The 14418-nt window shown below is 34.0% G+C and overlaps 1 pseudogene across 1 annotated transcript; it reads left to right on the forward strand.

Moving 5' to 3' along the window:
• The first annotated feature begins 511 nt into the window (after window positions 1-511).
• LOC144346766 (leukocyte elastase inhibitor pseudogene) lies at window positions 512-8820 on the forward strand (annotated as a pseudogene). Its single transcript, XR_013419578.2, has 2 exons — window positions 512-664; window positions 6205-8820. The product of XR_013419578.2 is annotated as a leukocyte elastase inhibitor pseudogene (transcript).
• The last annotated feature ends 5598 nt before the right edge of the window (window positions 8821-14418 follow it).

The following is a 14418-nucleotide window of genomic DNA, read 5'->3' on the forward strand; positions in this document are numbered from 1 at the left end:
ATTTGCCAGTCTGGAAGCACTGAAAGTCGGTTCGGAACATGCAGCACGTACATGTTGCTAATTGGACTAATAGATAATTCCTGGAATTTAGGGTTGCCTTAGATAGGTATACATTTAGCCACGGTTTAGCCATCTTCGTATAGTTCGGCAGTATCACAATGTTAAACCACAGTCCTTCTACCACCTATTGCGATATATCATTGTTTCGATATGACAAAAACCTGTATATTCTAGTGGAGGTACTACGCTACGAGACAAACTACTACTAAAAAATGACAGTGTGTGCTATGAACACAAGGTCCGTCTTGTAGTACTTCACAACATAGTTCATTAAAATCATGTATGTGATTTACTATGACATAACTATGCACAACAAGTATTTATATGTTTTTGTCAAATAGTAATAAGAAACTGAAACACAGTAAACTACAGTTTAACAAATGATAGTTGAAGTTCACTGTGAAAGAACGCCCTCTCGCGGTGACCACTTCCGTTTTTACTTCCGTAATAAATACTAGTAGCTACTGTCTGCGCCATGTTATTATCCGTGTCATGATAATAGTCCCCGATTTGAACCTGAACGCACGACTGTCTGAACTGTAAAAAATACGTTCTGCTGTACTATGCCAGTCAGGTATACCTGTATGCCAGTAGTCTACATTTGGTGAGTTTAACTTTATTGTACCATGTCATGTGAAAGTGAAACGACGACAATGTGCTAGTACGTCCATGGCAAGACCGATAAAGTGGATGTGATAGTGATGGGGATGTGTGTGTGCGGTACCAACGTTGTGACGACTTCAATTTAACTTTACATCGACTTGTGACGACAGGACCTACATTGTGACGACCCTCACGACGCGCGGATTTAGGGGGATGCGCGGCAGCGCCCACCCCACCCCCCAGCCCGCAAAAAAAAAAAAAGACAAATCAATTGAGCTGCGTGGACGTGGACCCCCCCCCACTATTTTCATAATTTATATTAATATTTAATTGAATTTAAGTCAAGTTTGTGTAGCTTAGGTTTAGTATCGGGGGAAGGTATGGTTCAATTTATATTAATATCAATACTAGTAGCTTCGCGGTAAGTGGCTTTCGCGGTAAGTGGGTTTCGTATTGGGTGGGTCTCGCGGGGAGTAGGGCTTTGTCGCAGTAACTGGTCCTTTCATCGTTGTTGAGAATTAAAGTTTTATGTTTCTTTAACAACTTGCGCTATTCTGGGAATACCATCCTTAGAAGCTATTAATTTGCCCTTATGATTTGTGATGTTGCTCTGGCAGGAGTTCCAAAATAAGACCCATGCTCTGATAATGCCCATAGTTTCAAAAACCAAGAAACATTATCATTATGATCTTATTGCAAAGGATAGTTGAATATTGTTTATTAAAATTAATAATCCCCCTAACCGTTTTCCAATATAGATAAATTATAGTACGTAAGACCAGACTTTTATTATCCCTTGTTTCGCGAACCCGCCGAATGAACATGAGCCGAAAATGAAATAAAAATAAAATTTTATTTCAGCGTAATTTCTCGCGCCCGCCGACTTGTAAGTGCAAAAAATTGCTAAAAAATATTATTTTTATCTTCATTTTTTTTTACCGCCCGCTGCATACCAAATCCAAGTTGCATTTTCGTGGGAGTATCATGATCAAAGTACCGAAGTCTCGCGCAGATGAGAAACAAGGTTATACATGGAAGAACATTTTATTTCATTTCTTCTCTCCGATCAATGATTTCACTTACAATTCTTTGAGAATCACACAAATCTAATGGGAAAAAAAGATTTTATTTTTATTTGTTTCCGCCCTCCTCAAAAAAATTGCCTTATAAAAACTCGAGAAACAAGGAATAAAAAAAAGTCTGGCCTAACAAATATATAACTCAGTCTCATCAATGAAATAAAGAAATGTATATATATATATTTACATTATTACTAATGCATTGCAATACAACTAATTAAATTGAAAGAAATTGCAATATAAAATATTCGGTCAGTAACACTTCTCAAGGGCGTATTTCACGGTCAGTATTATTTACGAAAATATTTGTTTATAATTTTATAAATTAGCTTGGCAATTTCCACCCCAATTAGATATAATGTGTACATATTTTAATAAATATAATTAAAGATACACTAACAAAAATGAAATATTAATTATTGGCGATCCGCTCCGCTAGGATTGCCCTTATAATCACTTTTGTCGTTTTGTTTGTGTGTGTGATTTCCAGTGTTTTCACGTATTATTTCTTCTGTGATTTTTTTGGCTTGGCCAATTTTGCTCAAACTTGGCAGGTAGGTCACACCTTCACCCTAGTTATTAGGAAAAATCTGAAAAAAATTGGCCCACCGTTGCCATAACAACAGCCAAAAAACTGTTGTTTTTTGGATAGCTTCGTGCCAAATGTATCTCCTCCTACAAATTTGGGATAAAACACTTCAGACATAGCTCATTCTACTCAGCTTGAATGTGGGCACAAAGTTACTATTTGAATTTTTGATATCTTTTTTCATTACCGAGAAATTTGACCCCAAAGTTGGGGTAACTTTTCACCAGCAACGGCTTTTAACTCCTCTGAGATTTTTTTTGGGCTCGGCTGATTTTGTTCATACTTCACAGGTAGGTTGCACCGTCACTAATTGAAAAAAAATCCTGGCGCACCACTGCCATTGCAACAGCCAAAAATTGATTTTTGAATACTTTCGCCCCAAATGTATTACCTCCTACCAGTTTTGTAATAGCAGTGTTCAAATGATTTAATGGAACAAAATTCAAAATATGAAATTTGGAAAAAAAATAGAATGAATATGTGTTGCAGGTGTCAATCAGGCGTCAAAACACGAAAGCAGCTCAGTCAAAAACGGGTTCCTTCAATAATCCTAGACTTTCCCCAAAAAACGTTACAGTGCTGTTACAGGATGTTAGTTCACTGGAGTCTGCCTAGCATCTGATCACTTGCTCAATTAAAACTTCCTGTCATTGCATATAATGACTTTGAATGTGTACACTTAAGCTTATTAAGAACTACCACTAATTGTAACTAAATAACTAATTGTAAGTAAGTAAGTAAGTAAATCTTTATTGATATCGTATCCCATTTGAGATCTTGACATAAAATACAATAAAGTCAAATACATGTAATAATAAAAAAAAAATGAAAATACTAAATAAAAGGAAATACTAAAAATACTGTAAATGAATGAAATAAATACATATCTCACAATAAGAGATAAATGAATAATTGTAATATAATGTAAATAAATGTAAATCTGTGTTTTGTGGTTTTTTTGAGGCAGCTGGTACTGGTTATTGATTTTTTGCTCCCTAAGCATAAAGCAAGTATAAATGTGTTTTGAAACGTCTTTAATTATGTGATCGTTTTTATTATTTAATATGTTTATTAATGTCTCTCCATACATTTTATGTTTAGTAAAAAGGCTGGTTCTTTCTTTATCATATAGCTGGCACGTGAAAAGGAAATGTTTCTCATCTTCAATTTCTCCAAGATCACAGACAGGGCATTTTCTATCAGAGATGGAAATGTTTTTGTATCTGCCTGATTCGATCTGTAAACGGTGGGCACTTATTCTAAGTTTAGTCATTGCAGCACAATATAGTGGATTTTTAATTATTTGGAGGTATTTCTCAAAAGAAAAATCAGTTTTTATTTCTCTGTATGTTCTCAATTTGTTTTTGTGATGCACGCCCTTATCATCATCAAACATGCATTCTTTACTTTTTTTCTGGAATTGCATTTTAAGTTTTTCTGTAATGTCTTCAATAGTAGCATTGCTGTATTTAATTTGCCCATCTTTCCAGATATTACTTAAATTTAGGTTTTCCAAAATCTTTTTCACACCAGATACCCAGTTTTTAGTACCAGAATCATGCATCTTTATATCAAGCTTGTATGCTTCACATACTAATGTATTTTCAGGCATTTCCTGAACCCTCATCTAATATTTTAACAATTGTTTTGTACCCTGTATTGTAAGAGGGTACCTCCCTGTATGCGGTGTCCAATATGGTGACCTAGGGCAAAAACAGTGTTATGCAAATTAGCTTTAGTTGAAAATTTGAGTTTTCTCGGCGATATCTACGTGAATTTGAACCAAAATGTTATCGGCAAGACTCAGAATAGGACTGTGACAGCCACTGAAACGTTATTAAAGGCAAATGAACACATCGAGCAAAAAAGACTTTTTCAAGTCCTGGTGTAAAATGGAGGCACATACCATTTTGACTCTTGAGGGGAATGGAAATCAGTTGATTTGAGGGTGTTACAATAAGCAAGGGAGTAAATCGTTTTTTGCTACAAAAAAATGCAGACCTTGAACATACTTTTTGGACTTTAGTACAACGTCATTTTTGTTTGATTACCTAACGTTTTTAGGTTCATTTGCTGCAAGTTACAGAGCACATACCTAAGCGGCCATCCCTCAGCAAATAATGAAGCAAAGGCATTTTCGATGTCCAAATCGCGAAACTCTCCCTTTTTACGTAAACTGGGAAGTTCGAATTACTAAACGAAGTACAGGACGACGAAGATGAAATATCCAAGAACCAACACATACCAAAAATTATATCTCAAAAGTGAATATTCGTGGTGTATTTTAAGTCTAACCGGACCGGGAGTGTCAATTTCTTAGTACTCTAAATATCCAAACATATTTTAGTATAAAGTAGTAATAATTGTACCATACCTACCCCCTTTACTAAACCTAAGCTTCGCAAACATTTCTATGTTTAGTCACAGAATATTCAACTTTTATTTAATTAAACTTAATTGTAATTGAGTTAATTAAACTCCAATTAAAATGCAACACTATATAGGAACGCGTTTTAATCAAGTTCATATCACTACCATATTAAAAGTTAATCCAATGTGTGTTGTCACAATGATGGTACGACGTGAATGTGTGTGTGTGTGTGTGTGTGTGTGTGTGTAGTGGTTAGGTGGGATGGCATGGGAGAGCATACTCTAGCAGTGAGCCCCCAACTACAAACTATTAAAACCCTAAACATAATCCAATATGTTTTGTATGTGTTTTCTTCGCCAATATAATTATTCATAAAATCTTAGAAATTTATACTGATTGTTAAATTTTTCTTGTTTTATTTATTATTGTCGTCTGTGACAATGTTTGTTTTATGGCCATATATTTGAGCCAAACAAAATATTCTATTCTATTTTAACACAAATTAAGGGTTTGCCATTTAAAACCACTAGGGGTTGTTTGGGTATGTTTCGAGAGAAAAAATTGTACAAAATATTTCAGGTGGGGTAGAGAGTCGCTGATTTGCATAAATTAATATCTGTGAGCACTGTAAATAATTGTCTTTTCAGTAAAACTGTGCCAATATGCATTCCACTTTCTAACATGGTAGTCCTAAATTTATTGATTATATTGCTAAGAGCTGAATAAATAATAAGGGGTTGTTAAAAAGTATTTTTGGTCTGGGTCAAGCAAGTAATGACAGGTTTGGCAAGTTATAAAATTCATGCATGAGAGAGATGCGTTCATTCTAGTACTATTGCTCAAAATGTATTCAATAGTTTTATCAGTGAAAATTTACCTAATGACTATACATTTTGAGAAATCATTGTGTGTGTATGCATTGTTTGAAAGCTTTGAATGCAAACAAGTCACGCTTGAACCATGCTCCAGTCAGGGAAATGGCGATGTAATACAGATTATTGATTGAATTATTTTTAATTAATGTAACCAGTTGTAGGGTTTGTCTATTTGTATGTTATGCTTCCAAGTTTCATTGATCATTATTAAATTTTAAAAAATGCTGAAATAATTTCATATATCTGTACAAAAGGTAAAATGAAAGTTATTGCCTAGACGTTGAAAATTTTTTCTCGATCGGTTGCCTTATAGTGCCCCCTGGGCAGGGTATGTTTTTCAACCGTACTGAGATAGAATGAATTAGATAGTATCAGTTTTAATTGTAACTGGTAGCAATTAATATGTCCAATTGTTTTATTATTTCAAGTACAATACTTGTTTTAGACAATTTTACAACATAGTGTAACCAGATTGTACCTGATCAAGAGGTTGTGTGACACTCTAATTTCCATGCAAAAGTGATAGGCACTTGATGGTTATTTCACTGTTATCTTGTGTGATAGTCATTGTTAATTATAAATATACTGTGAAATTAAATAATAATTGATTCTTCTAATTTCCTTCAGAAAATGCAGCGTGGGCAGAAAAGAAGTGAGTTTCAATTACCCTTATTTTCTGGTAGTGATATTTACACTAAAGCCGGTAAGAAATTCCGAATTAGAAGAAGAATTCATAAAGGAAGATTATTTCTTGCTGTAGTAATAGCTGCAGCTCTTATATATTTCTTCTTACCAAGAAGCAGTAAAGTCATTCACAGTAATACCAATCCAGAGAACACATCAGGTATTTCCAGAGAAAATCCACGACAGCTTCCATCATTAAGTCTTGTTGCCGAGTCTGTGGAAGAATTCTCTTTTGCTTTGTATAAACTATTATCGAATCAATATGAGGGAAAGAATGTTATATTTTCTCCATTTAGTTTATCTAGTGCGCTTGCCATGACGTATCTTGGTACAAAGGGTGAGAGTGCGACTCAGATTGAGGGAACTTTGAAGTATCATCAAATCGGCTCTGAACACGTTCATTCAGCATTCCATATTTTAAATTCAGATCATTTCAACAAAGATGATGCCTATGTGTTGCAAACTGTCAACAGACTTTTTGGTGATTATAGCTACCATTTTTTGTCTGAATTTCTTTCATCAAGTGAAGCTTACTATGGAGCAGCATTTCTTGGCAACACAGAAGAAGCCAGAAAAGAAATAAACAATTGGGTAGAGTTGCAAACTAATAATAAGATAAAAGATCTTATCGCAAAAGGAGCAGTTAATGAATTGACAAAACTTGTTATCGTCAATGCAGTTTACTTCCAAGGTAAATGGGTCCATCCATTTGATGTCAAAGCAACTGCTGATGGTTTTTTTCTCCTGGATGGAAGAAAGACATCAATCAAAGTTCCTATGATGAACTGTGAAAGGAAACTGAATTATTACCACGATAAATCGTTGAAATGTCAAATTTTAGAGTTGCCATATGGCAGAAGTAATCTCAGTATGCTCATCATTCTACCCGATGAACTGGATGGTTTGTTATCTTTAGAACCAATGATTACCTCCAAGATTCTCAACAACTGGTATTCTAACCTCAACAACACTACTGTTAAAGTCACTCTCCCAAGATTTAAATTACAGTCTAGTTTTAGTGTAAAAGCAGCATTACAAAAACTAGGAGTAATGGATTTATTTGATGAGAAAAAGGCAGATTTAAGTGGAATGTCTACTGATAAAGAGTTATATGTATCTGATGCATTGCATAAAACATTCATTGAGGTGACAGAGGAAGGCACCAAGGCAGCTGCTGCTTCTGCCATCTTAATTAACATGCGCTCTGCGATCCTATCACAGCCAGCTATATTTAATGCAAATCATCCATTTGTATTTGTGATTAAAGATAAAGATACAGGACTGATATTGTTTATTGGAAGAGTCAACAATCCATATTAATACAAATAAGAAATCAAAATGTTTCTTTTTTCAGTATTTTAATTATCATGTTAATTTGGAATCAAACCATAACTATTTGTCATTAGCTTAGTGACAAACTGAATATGTTGGAGGGTTGAATTGACAATCTAAGAATTGTTTGTTTTAATGTTTATTATGTAATTCTGTTATACTAAAATAGTGATATAAGTAATGTATTATATAATACATTTACTACTTCTTGTATAGCATATTATATGGTGCAAGACAAGACTGGATACTTAAATTTGAAAGTTGAAAATGTTTTGATTTTGAATTTTGAATTGTTTCCCTTAACTGGAAGGTACACAATTTTATATTATTTGTGTACATGCCTGCCAACTCTTCCATTTTGCACATATATCTGGTACCAGTTTGTATTTTCTCTGTATTTCATCACAATTCAGTTCTATTATTAATGTGTATTGGTGATAGCCCCGTCACACCATAACGTTTTGGTAAGCGTTCTCTGAACGTTCCAATCGTCCAATTTCTGAGCGTTCTGGAACGAGGTAGACACATCCAGCGTTCGATTAACGAGTGTCCTAACGTATGACTAGCGTGTTCCTAACGCACGAGGAGCGTGTAATGAGCGACCAAGTAAGATACCCCTGGAAATCATTGACGTGTGCTAACGTGTCACTAGCGCGCGACGAACAACTTTTAAACGTTAAGTGAGCGTGTTGAGCGTGTATCCAACGTTAGGTCGTTAATTTGACGTTAGTCGCACGCTTTATGTGCGCTAGGGGTACGTTCAGCGGTCGTTGACAGGTCGCTAGTGAGTTGTTCACTGCAAAGCGAGCGATTGGTAACAACTAAGTAACGCTAGAGCAACGACTGACTAACGATTGTCGAACGCGTCGAATGTTAGCAAAACGATCGAAGAACGTTATTTAACGTTTAACAGCGTTTAAAAATAAACGTTGAAGAACGCTGGTCTCAAATGAGAACTTTTGTGCATGTTCAAAACTTTTTGGGGGATCAGCGTTCTCCGCCGATTCCCGACGATCAGCAACGATTACCGACGTTCACTAGCGTTCTCACGGCGCTCTTCTGGCGCTGTCCCAGCGACTTTGGGCGACTACCAACGTTTCCTCAAACGCCAGAGAACGCTAGCCAGAACGTCATGGTGTGACTGCCCCTTGAACGACAGTTGGGTTGTATATACTGATATCTTTAGAGAGTTCTTTTCTAAATAAACTAAAATAAAAATAACTATAATATTGTTTTTAAAGTAAGCAAAAATTAAGTACATTTTGCTATATCAGTATATTATTACTGAGTGACTAACTTACACATACAAACATTACATTTTGGTATACCAGTATGTGACTACTGAGTGACTAACTTACACATTCAAACATTACATTTTGGTATACCAGTATATGACTACTGATTGACTAACTTTCACATACAAACATTACATTTTGGTATACCAGTATTTTACTACCGAGTGACTAACTTTCACATTCAAACCTTACATTTTGGTATACCAGTATATGAATACTGAGTGACTAACTTTCACATACAAACATTACATTTTGGTATACCAGTATATGACTACTGAGTGACTAACTTTCACATTCAAACATTACATTTTGGTATACCAGTATGTGACTACTGAGTGACTAACTTTCACATTCAAACATTACATTTTGGTATACCAGTATATGACTACTGAGTGACTAACTTTCACATTCAAACATTACATTTTGGTATACCAGTATGTGACTACTGAGTCACTAACTTTCACATTCAAACATTACATTTTGGTATACCAGTATATGATTACTGAGTCACTCACTTTCACATCACATTCAAACATTACATTTTGGTATACCAGTATATGAATACTGAGTGACTAACTTTAAAATTCAAACATTACATTTTGGTATACCAGTATATGACTACTGAGTCACTAACTTTCACATTCAAACATTACATTTTGGTATACCAGTATGTGACTACTGAGTCACTAACTTTCACATTCAAACATTACATTTTGGGTACCAGTATGTGACTACTGAGTCACTAACTTTCACATTCTAACATTACATTTTGGTATACCAGTATATGACTACCGAGTCACTAACTTTCACATTCAAACATTACATTTTTTGGTATACCAGTATATGACTACTGAGTCACTAACTTTCACATTCAAACATTACATTTTGGTATACCAGTATATGACTACTGAGTGACTAACTTTCACATTCAAACATTACATTTTGGTATACCAGTATGTGACTACTGAGTCATTAACTTTCACATTCAAACATTACATTTTGGTATACCAGTATGTGACTACTGAGTCACTAACTTTCACATTCAAACATTACATTTTGGTATACGAGTATGTGACTACTGAGTGACTAACTTTCACATTCAAACATTACATTTTGGTACACCAGTATATGAATACTGAGTGACTAACTTTCATATACAAACATTACATTTTGGTATACCAGTATGTGACTACTGAGTCACTAACTTTCACGTACAAACATTACATTTTGGTATACCAGTATATGACTACTGATTGACTAACTTTCACATACAAACATTACATTTTGGTATACCAGTATTTTACTACTGAGTGACTAACTTTCACATTCAAACCTTACATTTTGGTATACCAGTATATGAATACTGAGTGACTAACTTTCACATACAAACATTACATTTCGGTATACCAGTATGTGACTACTGAGTGACTAACTTTCACATTCAAACATTACATTTTGGTATACCAGTATATTACTACTGAGTGACTAACTTTCACATTCAAACATTACATTTTGGTATACCAGTATGTGACTGCTGAGTCACTAACTTTCACATTCAAAGATTACATTTTGGTATACCAGTATGTGACTACTGAGTCACTGACTTTCACATTCAAACATTACATTTTGGTATACCAGTATATGACTACCGAGTCACTAACTTTCACATTCAAACATTACATTTTGGTATACCAGTATATCACTACCGAGTCACTAACTTTCACATTCAAACATTACATTTTGGTATACCAGTATATGACTACTGATTCACTAACTTTCACATTCAAACAGTACATTTTCGTATACCAGTATATGACTACTGAGTCACTAACTTTCACATTCAAACATTACATTTTGTTATACCAGTATATGACTACTGAGTCACCAACTTTCACATTCAAACATTACATTTTGGTATACCAGTATATGATTACTGAGTCACTAACTTTCACATCACATTCAAACATTACATTTTGGTATACCAGTATATGACTACTGAGTCACTAACTTTCACATTCAAACATTACATTTTGGTATACCAGTATATGACTACTGAGTCACTAACTTTCACATTCAAACATTACATTTTGGTATACCAGCATGTGACTACTGAGTGACTAACTTTCATATACAAACATTACATATTGGTATACCAGTATATGACTACTGAGTCACTAACTTTCACATTCAAACATTACATTTTGGTATACCAGTATATGACTACTGAGTGACTAACTTTCACATTCAAACATTACATTTTGGTATACCAGTATATGACTACTGAGTGACTAACTTTCACATTCAAACATTACATTTTGGTATACCAGTATGTGACTACTGAGTCACTAACTTTCACATTCAAACATTACATTTTGGTATACCAGTATATGACTACTGAGTGACTAACTTTCACATTCAAACATTACATTTTGGTATACCAGTATATGACTACTGAGTGACTAACTTTCACATTCAAACATTACATTTTGGTATACCAGTATGTGACTACTGAGTCACTAACTTTCACATTCAAACATTACATTTTGGTATACCAGTATATGACTACTGAGTGACTAACTTTCACATTCAAACATTACATTTTGGTATACCAGTATATGACTACTGAGTGACTAACTTTCACATTCAAACATTACATTTTGGTATACCAGTATATGACTACTGAGTCACTAACTTTCACATTCAAACATTACATTTTGGTATACCAGTATATGACTACCGGGTACTGAGTGATTAACTTTCACATTCAAACATTACATTTTGGTATACCAGTATATGACTACTGAGTGACTAACTTTCACATTCAAACATTACATTTTGGTATACCAGTATATGACTACTGAGTGACTAACTTTCACATTCAAACATTACATTTTGGTATACCAGTATGTGACTACTGAGTGACTAACTTTCACATTCAAACATTACATTTTGGTATACCAGTATATGAATACTGAGTGACTAACTTTCACATTCAAACATTACATTTTGGTATACCAGTATATGACTACTGAGTGACTAACTTTCACATTCAAACATTACATTTTGGTATACCAGTATATGAATACTGAGTCACTAACTTTCACATTCAAACATTACATTTTTTGGTATACCAGTATATGACTACTGAGTCACTAACTTTCACATTCAAACATTACATTTTGGTATACCAGTATATGACTACTGAGTGACTAACTTTCACATACAAACATTACATTTTGGTATACCAGTATGTGACTACTGAGTGATTAACTTTCACATACAAACATTACATTTTGGTATACCAGTATGTGACTACTGAGTGATTAACTTTCACATTCAAACATTACATTTTAGTATACCAGTATGTGACTACTGAGTGACTAACTTTCACATTCAAACATTACATTTTGGTATACCAGTATATGAATACTGAGTGACCAACTTTCACATTCAAACATTACATTTTGGTACACCAGTATATGAATACTGAGTCACTAACTTTCACATACAAACATTACATTTTGGTATACCAGTATATGACCACTGAGTGACTAACTTTCACATACAAACATTACATTTTGGTATACCAGTATGTGACTACTGAGTGACTAACTTTCACATACAAACATTACCTTTTGGTATACCAGTATATGACTACTGAGTGACTAACTTTCACATACAAACATTACATTTTGGTATACCAGTATATGAATACTGAGTGACTAACTTTCACATTCAAACATTACATTTTGGTATACCAGTATATGAATACTGAGTGACTAACTTTCACATTCAAACATTACATTTTGGTATACCAGTATGTGACTACTGAGTCACTAACTTTCACATACAAACATTACATTTTGGTATACCAGTATATGACTACTGAGTGACTAACTTTCACATTCAAACATTACATTTTGGTATACCAGTATGTGCCTACTGAGTCACTAACTTTCACATACAAACATTACATTTTGGCATACCAGTATATGACTACTGAGTGACTAACTTTCACATTCAAACATTACATTTTGGTATACCAGTATGTGACTACTGAGTCACTAACTTTCACATTCAAACATTACATTTTGGTATACCAGTATATGACTACTGAGTGACTAACTTTCACATTCAAACATTACATTTTGGTATACCAGTATGTGACTACTGAGTCACTAACTTTCACATTCAAACATTACATTTTGGCATACCAGTATATGACTACTGAGTGACTAACTTTCACATTCAAACATTACATTTTGGTATACCAGTATGTGACTGCTGAGTCACTAACTTTCACATTCAAACATTACATTTTGGTATACCAGTATATGACTACTGAGTGACTAAGTTTCACATTCAAACATTACATTTTGGTATACCAGTATGTGACTACTGAGTGACTAACTTTCACATTCACACATTACATTTTGGTATACCAGTATGTGACTACTGAGTGACTAACTTTCACATTCAAACATTACATTTTGGTATACCAGTATATGAATACTGAGTCACTAACTTTCACATTCAAACATTACATTTTGGTATACCAGTATGTGACTGCTGAGTCACTAACTTTCACATTCAAACATTACATTTTGGTATACCAGTATGTGACTACTGAGTGACTAACTTTCACATTCAAACATTACATTTTGGTATACCAGTTTATGAATACTGAGTGACTAACTTTCACATTCAAACATTACATTTTGGTATACCAGTATATGACTACTGAGTCACTAACTTTCACATTCAAACATTACATTTTGGTATACCAGTATGTGACTACAGAGTCACTAACTTTCACATTCAAACATTACATTTTGGTATACCAGTATGTGACTACTGAGTCACTAACTTTCACATTCAAACATTTCATTTTGGTATACGAGTATGTGACTACTGAGTGACTAACTTTCACATTCAAACATTACATTTTGGTACACCAGTATATGAATACTGAGTGACTAAATTTCATATACAAACATTACATTTTGGTGTACCAGTATGTGATTACTGAATCACTAACATTCACATACAAACATTACATTTTGGTATACCAGTATGTGACTACTGAGTGACTAACTTTCATATACAAACATTACATATTGGTATACCAGTATATGACTACTGAGTCACTAACTTTCATATACAAACATTACATTTTGGTGTACCAGTATGTGACTACTGAATCACTAACTTTCACATACAAACATTACATTTTGGTATAGCAGTATGTGACTACTGAGTGACTAACTTTCATATACAAACATTACATATTGGTATACCAGTATATGACTACTGAGTCACTAACTTTCACATTCAAACATTACATTTTGGTATACCAGTATATGACTACTGAGTGATTAACTTTCACATTCAAACATTACATTTTGGTATACCAGTATATGACTACTGAGTGACTAACTTTCACATTCAAACATTACATTTTGGTATACCAGTATATGACTACTGAGTGACTAACTTTCACATTCAAACATTACATTTTGGTATACCAGTA

Source organism: Saccoglossus kowalevskii, chromosome 1 (assembly GCF_978046115.1).
Source record: "Saccoglossus kowalevskii chromosome 1, keSacKowa6.1, whole genome shotgun sequence".
NCBI lineage: Eukaryota > Metazoa > Hemichordata > Enteropneusta > Harrimaniidae > Saccoglossus > Saccoglossus kowalevskii.